Source organism: Benincasa hispida, unplaced genomic scaffold (assembly GCF_009727055.1).
Source record: "Benincasa hispida cultivar B227 unplaced genomic scaffold, ASM972705v1 Contig285, whole genome shotgun sequence".
NCBI lineage: Eukaryota > Viridiplantae > Streptophyta > Magnoliopsida > Cucurbitales > Cucurbitaceae > Benincasa > Benincasa hispida.
In genome coordinates this window covers 749,776-762,988 of record NW_024064780.1, presented here as the reverse complement: position 1 = coordinate 762,988, position 13,213 = coordinate 749,776, and positions in this window count along the sequence as shown.

The following is a 13,213-nucleotide window of genomic DNA, read 5'->3' as shown; positions in this document are numbered from 1 at the left end:
TTGATAGACTTCTATCACTGATACCACTAATATCTATCTAAGTTTGATATTACTGATATCTACATAAGTTCTATCATAGATATCATTGATAATTAACACCGATACATATATATCACTTGTATCTACCTAAACTATATCACTGATATACGGATATCACTAATATCTACTTAAGTTGTATCATCGATATCCCTAAGATCAACAATTTTAAACGCTAGAACTACCAAGTTCATATTCTTCACATTTTAAATAGGGCTTCAGCAAATTCTTTTCTAACATTAAAAGACATGAGTAATCATCAGTGAAATTCGTAATCAACGATAGAATCCTTCGAGTGACTAATATATAAACATATCGGTGATATCATCGATAGATTTCTATTATGTCATAATAATAGAAGGCTATTAGTGATAGCTACTAGATGTTACAAGTTTCAAACTTCTAGTTCGATCTTGAAGAAGACAAAAAAGAAAAGAGTGAAGAAGACGATTTAGAATAAAAGATTTACGAATGCAAGACTGAAGCAAATGGAAAAAAAATGACTTTTTTTTTAAAAAAAAATAAAAATAAAAGATTGAAGAATGCAGGATAGAAGAACAAAGATTTTTGTTAAAAAAAAAATCTCTCTCTCTCTTTTTTTTTTTTTTAGTTTTTGGATCCAACCCACATTATTTGTTGAATTCACTATTTCACTCTATTCTCTTTTTGGTGGTGGGGTTAGGGCTATACAAACACATAGTCGGTGATATTCTAATGATAACTAGATTCCAAAATGTGAACGTATATTATGGTCAATATATTTTATGGCCAATTAGTTGAGTTAGAGAGAGTCTTTAGGTTCAACTTATAGTCTATAAATTAGGTATTTAGACCCCCCATACTCTTCTAAAAAAAAATGTATTTTTGATTGAATACATTGTAACATGGTATCAAAGCCTTGTTTTTTTCCCTAGCCCAACCCCTTCTATGACTTCCAAATGAATTGTACTAGAGCCTTATTTTTGTTCCTCTTTCTTTTGCTTTGCCTTGTTGCCCGCCTTTGATATCGAATCCTTGGGCTTGTACCTACAATCAGTCGGATCGCTTTATCTTCTTTCATCCATGGCAGAAGCCTAGAGTGAAACAAATCCTTTCCGTTTCCTTGCCTCCCCTTCTAAAAACGAATCAACCACCCCTTTTGCCTCTTCAAGCCTGATTGTGTCCTTACCATTTTTCTGATTTTCCTAGAAATTGTGTCCACTGAGTTTGACGCCTGCCAATCTGAGTTCAGCGATTGTCGTTCGCTGCCTCTGAATTGTGTTCGCAGTCAAGAAATCGTGCTCTGCCTTCACAACTGTTAATCTGCCCAGCCACATTCGTCGTCGTCAATCAGCCTGACTACGTCCATTTTCGTTCTCTCCAATCGTGTGTAGTCATCGTCAAGTTGTAAGGATGAAAGCCCTAATACAACGGAAGAAAACACAAAAGCTTTTCTCTAAATTAATTTAGGAATTCATGAAATACCCATAAACTGGAAAATTCAGAATATTACAGAGATCATAGGAGAAACACAACCTACTATAAATTAAATCCTAGATTAAGCATGTAGTATAAATAACAATTCTATAGAGAAAAGAACAGAAATTCTTACTCGATTAAAGACTCGAATGTAAAACCACAAATTCTCCAATTAGGATTGAAATCACCACCACTAAAAGGGCTTCCTTCCTATTCTCCGATAATCATTGAGGATTGGTTTGTGGGAACGATAATTATGGGAAGAGCAGAAGAATTTTTGGAGAGGAAAATCTTTCTACATAACCTTTCTATAAAGAATCACCAATTCACACACACCTCTATCTTCTTCAATTGTTTTGCCAGTGTTTGATCAAATGGGAGAGAGAGAAACATGACAGTCATCCCACGTTTTTGTTAACTCCCTACGTGGAAGTTAATTTTTAATTTAAAATTAAATAAATTAATTTAATAATTCATTAAATTAATAATTAAATAAGTCTTGTGTAATTAATTATAACGACCCGAGTTCAGGAGGGTTATATGAATGAATCAATATCACATCTGAATGAGTGGGATCCTGAAGACATAAAAGTATGGTTAAGAAAGGCTTAAACCTATACCAACAAGGTGCACCTTTGTTTTCGATGGTTCAATCATAAGAAATCTAAAGTTAAGCGTGCTTAGCTTGGAGTAATCCTATGTTGGATGACCTTCGGGAAATTTTCCGAAAGGACCCGTGTTAGTTTGTGGCTAGTGAGAGGGTAGGGCCTTTTGTTCAAGTCCTAGAGACACCACTTAAGGGAACTTACCCTAAAGTCGGGAATGAGTGAAATCCATCTTGTCCCTACAATGATAGGCTTATTGAGTTGACGAACTGGCAAACAGAAGTTTATAATACACTCAGGATTAAGATTAAGTAGCCTAGGTCATCCTATTGAAATAGAAACCTAACTAAGCAACAGAGTTATATCTAGTGGTTATTATTTTGCGGTCAAGTCTTATGCAAACTCATTGCATAGGATACTTCCACTCACATGTCACCTACACCAACACATTGGATCATTGTGTTTATATCAAATACAAAGTGGACCATATCTACGATGTTACCGAGATAAGGTAACCTTATCCCTATACTATAGAACCTCTAGGCTTAATCTTGAACATTGACCCTTCTATGTCTCCACATATAATTCAAGACTCATAAGATAGCCTAGGATGTTAGTTTATTGGATTTAGCGTTATTAAGACAAAATGCATACAACACAATCAATAACACTTATTGAAATAATATCAATAACTCTTTATTGATAACAGTCAGTTATTTACATTTATTATCTACGAATTTTAGGGCATAAAACCCAATCAACTTCCACTTGAACTAAAACTCTAGTCAATGGGATGTACATAATATCAATAACCCAAAACAGTAGGGCATCCATATACCCATTACACATTTTCCACTTGCCCTAAATTATATAATGTACATGTCTCGTAAACCTAGACTCTCTAGATGACTCTCGAACACTTTAGCTGAGAGAACCTTCATAAATGGATTAGCAATGTTGTGCTCCAAAGCGATTTTTGTAATGATTACATCTCCTCGTTGCATAATCTCCCATATTGGTTGATACTTCCTCTCAATATGTTTTCCTCATTTATGGTTGTGAGGCTTTTTAGAGTTGGCTAATGTCCCACTGTTGTCACAATATAAGGTGATTGGCAAATCCATATTTGGAACGACTTTCAAATCACTTAGGAACTTCTTGAGCAAAACTGCTTCCTTTGTTGCTTCACAAGCGGTTATATATTCAACCTCTATAGTGGAGTCTGCAATGCATTCTTGCTTAATGCTACGCCATACTACAACTCTCTCGTTCAAGATGAACACCGATCCTGACATGGTTCCTAGAATCCTTATCAATTTCAAAATCAGAGTCGGTGTATCTCGTAAGGATCAAAACCTTAGCTCCATATACCAACATGTAGTCTCTCGTTCTCCTAAGATACTTGAGGATGTTCTTAACCGTAGTCTAGTGATATAATCCTAGATTGGACTGGTACCTATTGACTATTCCTAATGCATAACAAATATCTAGCCTAGTGCAGAACGTAGCATACATTAAGCTACCCATAACTGAGGCATAGGGAATACATCTCATATTCTAAACTTCTTGAGGTGTCTTAGGACACTGTTCCTTAGCCAAGTGAAACCCATGCCTGAAAGGCAATAAATTCTCCTTAGAGTTCTGCATCGAATATCGAGTCAATATTTTATCGATATAAGTTGCTTAAAATAGAGCCAGCGTTATGTTCTTGCGATCCCTAACAATTTGGATTGAAAGTACATACTACGCCTCTCCCAAATCTTTCATTTGGAATTAAGCTGCCAGCCACTTTTTAATATCAATAAGGCACCCTACATCATTCCCAAAGAGTAGGATATCGTCCATATAAAGTACATAGAAAGCTACTTCATCATTGATGATTTTCTTGTAGACACAAGGTTTATCAACTTTTTGATCAAAATCAAAAAATTTGATCACGGTATTAAATCTAATATTCCAAAATTTGGACGCTTGCTTCAACCCATAAATGGATTGATTCAACTTGCAAACGTTTTGCTCCTGACCTAAGGCTACGAACCCCTCGGGCTGAGATGTAAAGATATTCTCTTCAAGATTGCCATTCAGAAAAGCAGTCTTGACATCCATTTGCCATATCCCATAGTCATAATATGTAGCTATGGATAAGAGAATTCTTAAATACTTAAGCATAGCAATAGGAAAAAAAAGTTTCCTCATAGTTAACCCCTTCTCTCTAGGTATAACCCTTTGCTACAAGTCTAGCTTTGATGATTTGTAACTTTCCAACTACATCTCTCTTTCTTTTACAGATCCATTTGCACCCTATGGGTTTAACCCCTTCAGATAGATCTACAAGTTCCCATACTGAATTGAAGTACATAGACTCCATTTTAAGATCCATGGCTTTGACCCATTGGTTTTGTCTACGCCATTCATTGCCTGCTTATAGAACAATGGATCCTTAACACACCATTTGATATAATAACCTGAGTTTTAGTTAAACCCAAGTAACGGTCAGGTTGTGATATAACCCTCCCTCTGCATCGAGGCACTCTCTACGATTGAGAAGGACGAGATTGACCTAAAGTGCTAGTTTCTTCATTAACTTTTGATTAAAGACCAGTTGCATCAACAACCCTTCTTGATTCTTTAGTAGTTTCATTTAATACTAATTTGCTCTGTGACTTATGATTTCTCATGTGGTCCTCTAAGAATGTAGCATTTGTTGATACAAATACCTTGTTTTCTTGAGAGTCGTAGAACAGACCACCTCTCGTTTCCTTAGGGTAACCAAAAAATTGGTATAACCTTGAACAAGATTCCAACTTTTTAGGATTTGTCATTAACACATGTGCAGGACAACCCTGATTCTAAAGTAACATAAACTAGGTTTAACCCCCTCCATAACTCGAAATGTGTTTCGTAAAAACTTTTCAAAGGAACATTATTCAAGATGTGAACTACAGCCTCTACTACATACACCCAAAAGGAGCTAGGCAATTGAGCATAGCTTATCATAGAACGAACCATGTCTAAAAAGGTTCTATTTCTTTTTTCTGATACACCGTTCTACTGAGGTGTACCAGGTGCTAAAAGTAAGGATTGAATTCCATGTTCTATCATATATTCTTGGAATGTCAAATCCATGTACTCTCCACCCCGATTAGATTGAAGTATTTTAATCGTTTTACCTAACAGGTTTTCAACTTCAACCTTATACTCCTTGAACTCTTCAAGGGCTTCAGACTTATGTTCCATTAGGTATAAGTAACCGTACCTCGAATAATCATTTATGAAAGAGATGAAGTATTCGTATCCTCCTCGAGCTTTTACATTCATAAGACCACAAAGATCTGAATGTATGAGTTCTAAGGGCTCTTTGGCTCTATAACATTTTCTAATAAACAGTCTGTTAGTCATTTTTCCTCCAAGATAGGATTCACATAGAGGTAATGAATCATCTTCTAACTTGCTTAGAAGTCCATTCTTTACCAGTTTTTCGATCCTATCAAGATTTATGTGACCTAATCTTAAATGCCAAAGATATGTGTTATTGTTGCTTAGAAATTCTTTGCCTTTTTGTTTGAGTATTAGTAGTTTTAAACATATCATGATTTAAAAGTGCTTTTGCTTCAGTTGGTCTTAACACATATAAGTTTTTTTTTCCTAATTTAGTTGAACAAATAGTTACACTATTTTTCATAATGAACGCTTCATTAAATGAAAAAGAAATAGAACACCATTGTTCAATTAAACAAGAAGTAGATACAAGGTTCCTCTTAATATTAAGAACTATATACAAAATTTCCAAAAATAAGTATCTATTTCTAAAAAATAACTTTGCAATTCCCACTGTACGAGCTGAACTAGCGTCTCCCGTTCCAACCTTAAGCATCATTTCACCCTCTTCAAGCTGCTAGAAGGAACTAATTCCCTGTAAAGAAGGAAAAACATGATTAGTGGCTCCTGAATCGAGTATCCAGGCATTATGGTCATTTTCCACTAAACAAGTTTCTAGAACCAGTAAATAATTTTTACCTACCTTTTCTTTCTTATTCTCGGCAAGGTACTTGGGACAATTGTGTTTCTAGTGACCATCAATATTGCAGTGAAAGCACTAACCCTTGTTAGCCACCTTAGTCTTGTCCTTGCCTTTCCCAACAGCGGGAGCCTTCCCCTTTCCTCTTTTATTTTTCTGGATCTTCTTAGAACCAGATTATGAGGGAACATACTCAGTTCCAGAGGATGAACCCTTGTGGAATTTCTTGGAATGGGCAACATTTGTGTCTCCTTCTTGGTCCCTTACTTTTCATAAGAGACTGATAAGTCTGTAACTCATTCAAGAGGGTAGTTATGGTGTACTTTATTTTATTCATAACTGCATTGCTGCAGAATCAGAAGAAACTCTTCGGAAGAGATTCTAAAATAAAGAACACATGACTTCGCTCATTAATGACTGCATTGTTCATCTCGAAGTCATTGAAGTAGGCCATCAGGTCGAGAACATATTCTCTTGTTGATTGACCTTCCTTCATTTACACATTATAAACGTACTTGAGGGCCTCGTGTTGGATCTGAGAGGAAGGTTGTCCAAACATCTCCTAGAGAGACTCCATGATCTAATGTACAGTGATCATTACCTTGTGTTTCTTGGTAAGAACGTCAGACAGACTTGTCAAGATATAGACTTGGGCCTTGTCATTGGCCTTTGTCCAGCGATCATTAACATCTCTTAATGCTTAGGATGCATTCAGAGTGGGGATTGAAGGACACTCCTTCATTAAGACGAACCATAAATCATCTATAACTATAATTGTATTCAAGTTCGATTTCCACGTCACATAGTTTTCACTAGTTAGTTTTTCGTTCTTAAGCAAGGAAATGATTGTGGAAAACATGTTGAAACGAATAACAAATAATTGACCGTATCAGTTATATTTTCCTTAACCCATTCACAAAAACATGTATTCAATCAATTCAGCAAAATCAAAGAACCCTAATTAAATTATTGATTTAGTTTTTGCAATGATACTTCAGAGGTTTACAGCAACAACTACCAAAGGGTGATCAATTACCCTTCCCTTGAATTGAGACAATCTCAGCTAATTACTAATACTAGAATAACTCTTATTTCTATAGTTCTTAGCTACCGTTTTTTGGTCAAAGATTCATTAATTAGCTTAATTGATCTCGTAAGTGTAACCCTACCATTTTCGAATCCCAGAGGTACGCTTCAATAGACTACCGAAAAGAAAGACAACTGTTGAAGATTAACCTAAGAAACTCTTCCATAACTGGAGTTTGCGTTGTTCCAAATCCTATGATCAGGCCCTGTGAAAGGATGGTCGCTCTAGGACGACACACAGGCGAACCATAGGAATTTTACAGTGTAACTTAATTAAGGAGACTGTAGGATACGTTGACACGCGTCCTTCTCATACTTACTATGAATACTTTCCCTATTCACCTTGGTATTGACCCATACAAATACTTTTCGAAGGGAGGTCTCACCCAGGGCGACACAACATCGAGCATGGATTTTACGGTGTGAACTTTTAAGGACGTGAGAGCTAAAAATTGATATATCCCATATACCATTTTTCTCCCACTAAAGTGTTATACTATTTTAGGGTTTTATTATACTTCGTTAAATTTCAGGTAATGAATCTATCCAAGTCTATGCCAATTATAGCTCTTGTAATAAGATCTTTACTTTAATGATCTAGGTGAATTAAACCATCTAATTAACCTAGTCACATTGCATGCTAACAGGACTAAGGTTAATTCAACTCAAGTTTCGGGTTAGTTCCCAGGTAGAAGGTGTTCTGTAAACCGTCATCTTAAGAACCCCCAATCTACATAGAACTTTACCAGTAGAGTTCCCTTATAACTTAAAGTTATGTTTGTCCTATTAGTCATATTTTAAATCTATTAATTCAAATCTTATTAGAATTAATGTGATCTAAGGTCTAGATTAATTTTAAACATTTTAAAATTAATTTCAATTCCCTAAGATCCTAAGTTTGCATGCATCTCTTTATTATTGGTTGATGGTTACTAAATATTAATTGTATAACTATTATAAAATTAATTATTAGCCCTATAATCATGTTTTCTATGGTTTACTTGATTAACAATCAAAGTATAATTAACAAAAAAACCATATTATACGTATTTCATGACTTTCATATAACAATTATATTAAACTATGGATGTGTCATGCTCAATGCAAATTGATTTTCAATTTTATTAACATAACACTTATATTTAACAACTCATAAAAATCCACCAAGCACATACAAGACATTAATAATATAATTCTTTATAGTTTCCTAAGTAATGTCATGCATCATGCTTTTCCAATTTCATATATTTAACATATTAAAATATATTAAATAACTCATGAAATCATATACACATCATGCATTAAAACCATATATTATAACGCTTATAATATATTAAAGGGTTGGTTGCACAATAACAATTAGACCCAAAATAATTAAAGATGTAGAACAAGGACAAACATATTAGGGATATGACACAAAATTAGTACCAGATATCACTGATAGCAGGTATTAGTGATAGCTATATAAGTAAATGACTAAAAAGCCCATAGGCAACCCACCATTTCGCGCTTCTTCTTTCAGTTTTCTCAAATTGAAAGTCATCACTGATACCATCTATCATTGGTAGCAACTGATAGCTACTATTAGTTACTCTCGTTGATAACTGCTATCAATGATAGCTTTCGACTTGAGAAATAGTAATACAATCTCTAAATAGTAATACTTGAAAAATCACCTTTCAGTTTGTTGTCAGTTATCAATGACTATCATTGATACACATTGATCATTTGGAATCAAACTTGAAATATTAACACCTAAGGCTATTAGTGGATATCAAATGTAGACTTTTATAAGTAGTTATCAACTTTTGAAAGGAAACTATCATCTTTCAAAAATTAACATTTAAAGCTATAAGTGATAGAAGTCTACCAGTGAGAGGTCTATAATTGACTATCTCTGGTATTTACCTAAGTCATATCATCAATATCATTAATATAATTCATTTATTTAACATGTACCTAAATCATATCAGTGATATACGAATATAACTGATAGTTGTGGGTACCATTAATAGCCTCTATCAGTGGCCATCACCGATAGCTTTTAGCAGTGGTTATCAATAATAGACTTTCATTAAATAGAATTGACTTTTATATCATTGATATCATCGATATATGAATATCACCTAAATTCTATAACCGATATCACTGATATAACTTATATAATAGTTATCGGTGATAGCTTCTATCATTGATAATATGCTATCAGAGATAACTTCTATCATTCCTTTTTACCATTAAGTAACATGCTATTGTTGATAGTTTCTATCATTGATAACATGCTATTAGTAATAACTTCTAGGCATTCCACTTACACTTTAGTTCGAGATTCAACTTTATTAATTAAATTTACTAAGTTGACTATCAATGATAGACTTCCATAAGTGGCTATTAACTGTAAAGAAAAAAATATCAAAGATTAAGCTATCAATGAAGAAAATATTAGTGGCTATCACTGAGACTTTCATTAGTGTCTATGAATTTTGAAATGTTAACACTCAAAGCTATAAGTTCTTTTATTGAGAAACTTTTATCATGTTTATCAATAATAGACCTTTATCACTAATAGACTTCTACCATTGATATCTACCTAAGTTCGATGTCACTAATACATGAATATGACTAATATCAATCTAAGTTCTATCAGTAATAATTGATATTATCAATACACAAATATTACGGTACATAAATACACAAATATTTCAATTTGTGTCATTCTTTTTTAGTCATCTATGCCATTTTTCCAAGTTTATTACTAATAGACTTCATACTCTTAAAGTCCTATAAAAAGAAAAAAAAACTATTTGCATGTTTGATAACATTCTCATTTCTCATTTTTTAAGAAATAAACTTGTTTAATAACTATTCTTGTTTCTTATTTCAAATTTTTAAGATTTTTTTATAAAAATGGTGCAAATTTGAGGACTAAAAAAGTAGTTTCTTTCAAATCCGTTTTCATTTTCTATTTATATTTAATGTTTTGTTATAATAATCAAATTTGATGATTGACATGTTGGTATTAAGTCACTTATGAATTTGGTACTTTAAAGTCTTGGGTACGAAACTCGACCTCATAATTCTTATGAAAAAAAAAGGGAAGAAGCAAAAATTGGAGAAAGGAATAAAATAAAATAAAATAAATAAGTTTTATAAGCTTGATTGGCACCTTATTACTGCTCTAGTTGAGCACACATTTCACCTGCCGATTATTGAGTGTTGGAAAAAAAAAATAAATGAAATGTACTCTTGCAAGATCAAGATGCCGATTCATTTATATATTTATTTCGTTACCATTTTATGTAAGAATATAAATTAATTGTATTTTTTATAATTTTAGATGGAGTGGTGTATTAGCTGCCTCTGAATAGTCAGCAAATATGTTGCTCGTGTACAGAAAAATATTTGACATGTTGATGCACAATCAGGTAGCAAATGTATATATAAATGAATATTTAAAACATTTTAGATGTATACTTATCTTTTTTTTTTTTTTTTTTTGTCAGATTATTTGAACGCCATACACACAACAGATTTGGTCATCCTTACCTGATTATTGTCGTGATGGTGAACACATCTGGTTGACCGCTAGCCCTCTTATATGTTTGCATATAGTAGAATGACATCATCCAGATCGTGTGTTGAGATAGTTTGGTCTGTGACAAACGATACCTTCGTTGTCCTATACACTTCCAGCATTACACCAGATCGATTTGAGAGGTAAGCATGACCAAGACCGACGTCGAATCCATGCAGAATATATATCCTACTGCCATGGACAACATGATTGTTGTGCACAGGGAGAATTAACAAATAGGCCAGCTGTATCAGAGGACTACTTTTCCTGGTACAATTCAATCACGAGGTGATTTATCACACCTGACGACGCTTACTATTACTGTATGGTAAGAAATTTAAAATTAGACATTTTTCATATATATGATATGAATATTGTTTAATATTTATTTTTTTGATTGTACAGAATAATTTTATCGGCGATGTTCAACAATATTCAGTGTAGAACAACTTACCAAACTTGGGTTCAATGTGTCAACAAACATTGGTCAACATAGAAGGTATTATTCAACAAACAAAACGACTCAATGTTGTTGATACCGATCGAAGACATATTCGTTGTAGATGACAGCGACAACAGGGCGAACCTAATTTAGAGGGACACGAGGGGTAAGGGCCAGGGGGGTCGTTTTTAAATTTCATGTAAACTTTCATTTTCAAATTGTAAATTAAAGAACTAATTGTAAATATTCTTTAATATCATGACATTTTTTTAAATATGAGTGCAAGATAATTATGTTTTCATTGTAGATTTATATAATTAAGTTTAATAATGAAGGAATTTGTGGACCCATTTCTAAAGTCTTAATATTGTTGTACATCTCCAATTAAAAAATAATAATTAGTCAACACACTTAAAAAAAAAAATTGTGGACCGGGTCTACGAGTTTGCATCTGACCGGTCCATTAGTCAGCTGACGTGGTATTGACTGGATTAAACGGTACTTGTGTACCGAGTACACGAATTTGCCACATGGCAATTGTGTACCCCATACACGATTTCACTACCCCAATTTTGTCAATAGTTTCACCAAACACCTATTCTTAGAAAAACTTTCCATCTTACTATATTTTCGTTATTATATATTAAAAAACATTATTTAAAAAAAATCAAAAAAGAGAGAGGGAGAAAGGGAAGAAGCAAAAACCTGAGAAAGGAAAGAAATAAAAAAAGAAAATAAAAAGAAAGGGAAGAAAAAAGTGTGCAACAAGACAAGACAAAGGTGAGCAAAATTGGAAATTAGAAAAAATTCAAAAGTTGATTGGTCAACACTTCCATATTTGTAAATATTTTAAAGAGGTGATATATTTTTAGATTTTCCCCCTTATTTTACTATCGATTACAAATATCTTATATTAAAAATACATGAACATACTTAACCTATGGTGGAATTTATCTAAATAATATCCATAAAGCAATTAAATAGCAAATGATTCGGTAATTTGACCATTGGGATAAAATAAAGCAATAAACTACAATAATTATGCTAAATTTATCCTAAAACTGCTTCTGCCACTCCAAAATCGAACAAGACCAACTCAAACCAACCCAAATCCCCTTAAATTGGACCCCAAAACCACGAATCGAGCCAACCTAGGTGCAAAATCGAACCAAACCACTTTGAACCAACCGAACCAGAATGAACCACCCTAGACCGCAACTGAACCATGTGCAATGTAACCCTAGCGTCGCATGTGTCGTAGCGTTGCAATGTCATGAGCAGCGTTGTAACGCTATGACACCAGAATGCAATTCTGGGCAGTTTTTCGATTGTTCTTCCGTTTTTGGCCAAAATTGGTCTCGATCTTCATCGATTATAGCCCTAGTTCTAGACACAGACTTACAGAAGACTCGAATAATATGATTAAATGCCTAAAAATGCAGGGGCCTTTACAATTTGATCGAATAAACAACATGAAATCTATGGTCATAAACTACCATAAACATTCATTCGCAAAACTACATTCACAATGTAATACATCCCACCAAAACCTAGTGCAAATTACATAAAACCTAAAATAGTTCTACAACTTGACTCTGATACCAATTGTAGGGATGAAAGCCCTAACACAGCAGAAGAAAACACAGAACCTTTTCTTGAAATTAATTTAGGAATTCGTGAAATACCCATACACTGGAAAATTCAGAATATTATAGAGATCATAAGAAAAACATAGCCTATTATAAATTAAATCCTAGGTTAAGCATGCAATAGAAATAACAATTCTACAGAGAAAGGAACATAAATTCTTACTATCGATTAAAGACTCCAATGTAAAACCACCAGTTCTCCAATTGGGATCGAAATCAACATCATAAAAAAGACTTCCTTCTTATTCTCTGAATCCTTAAGGATTGGTTTATGGGAACCAAAATTATGGGAAAAGAAGGAGAATTTTTTTAGAGAAAAATCTTTCTATAAAGAATCACCAATTT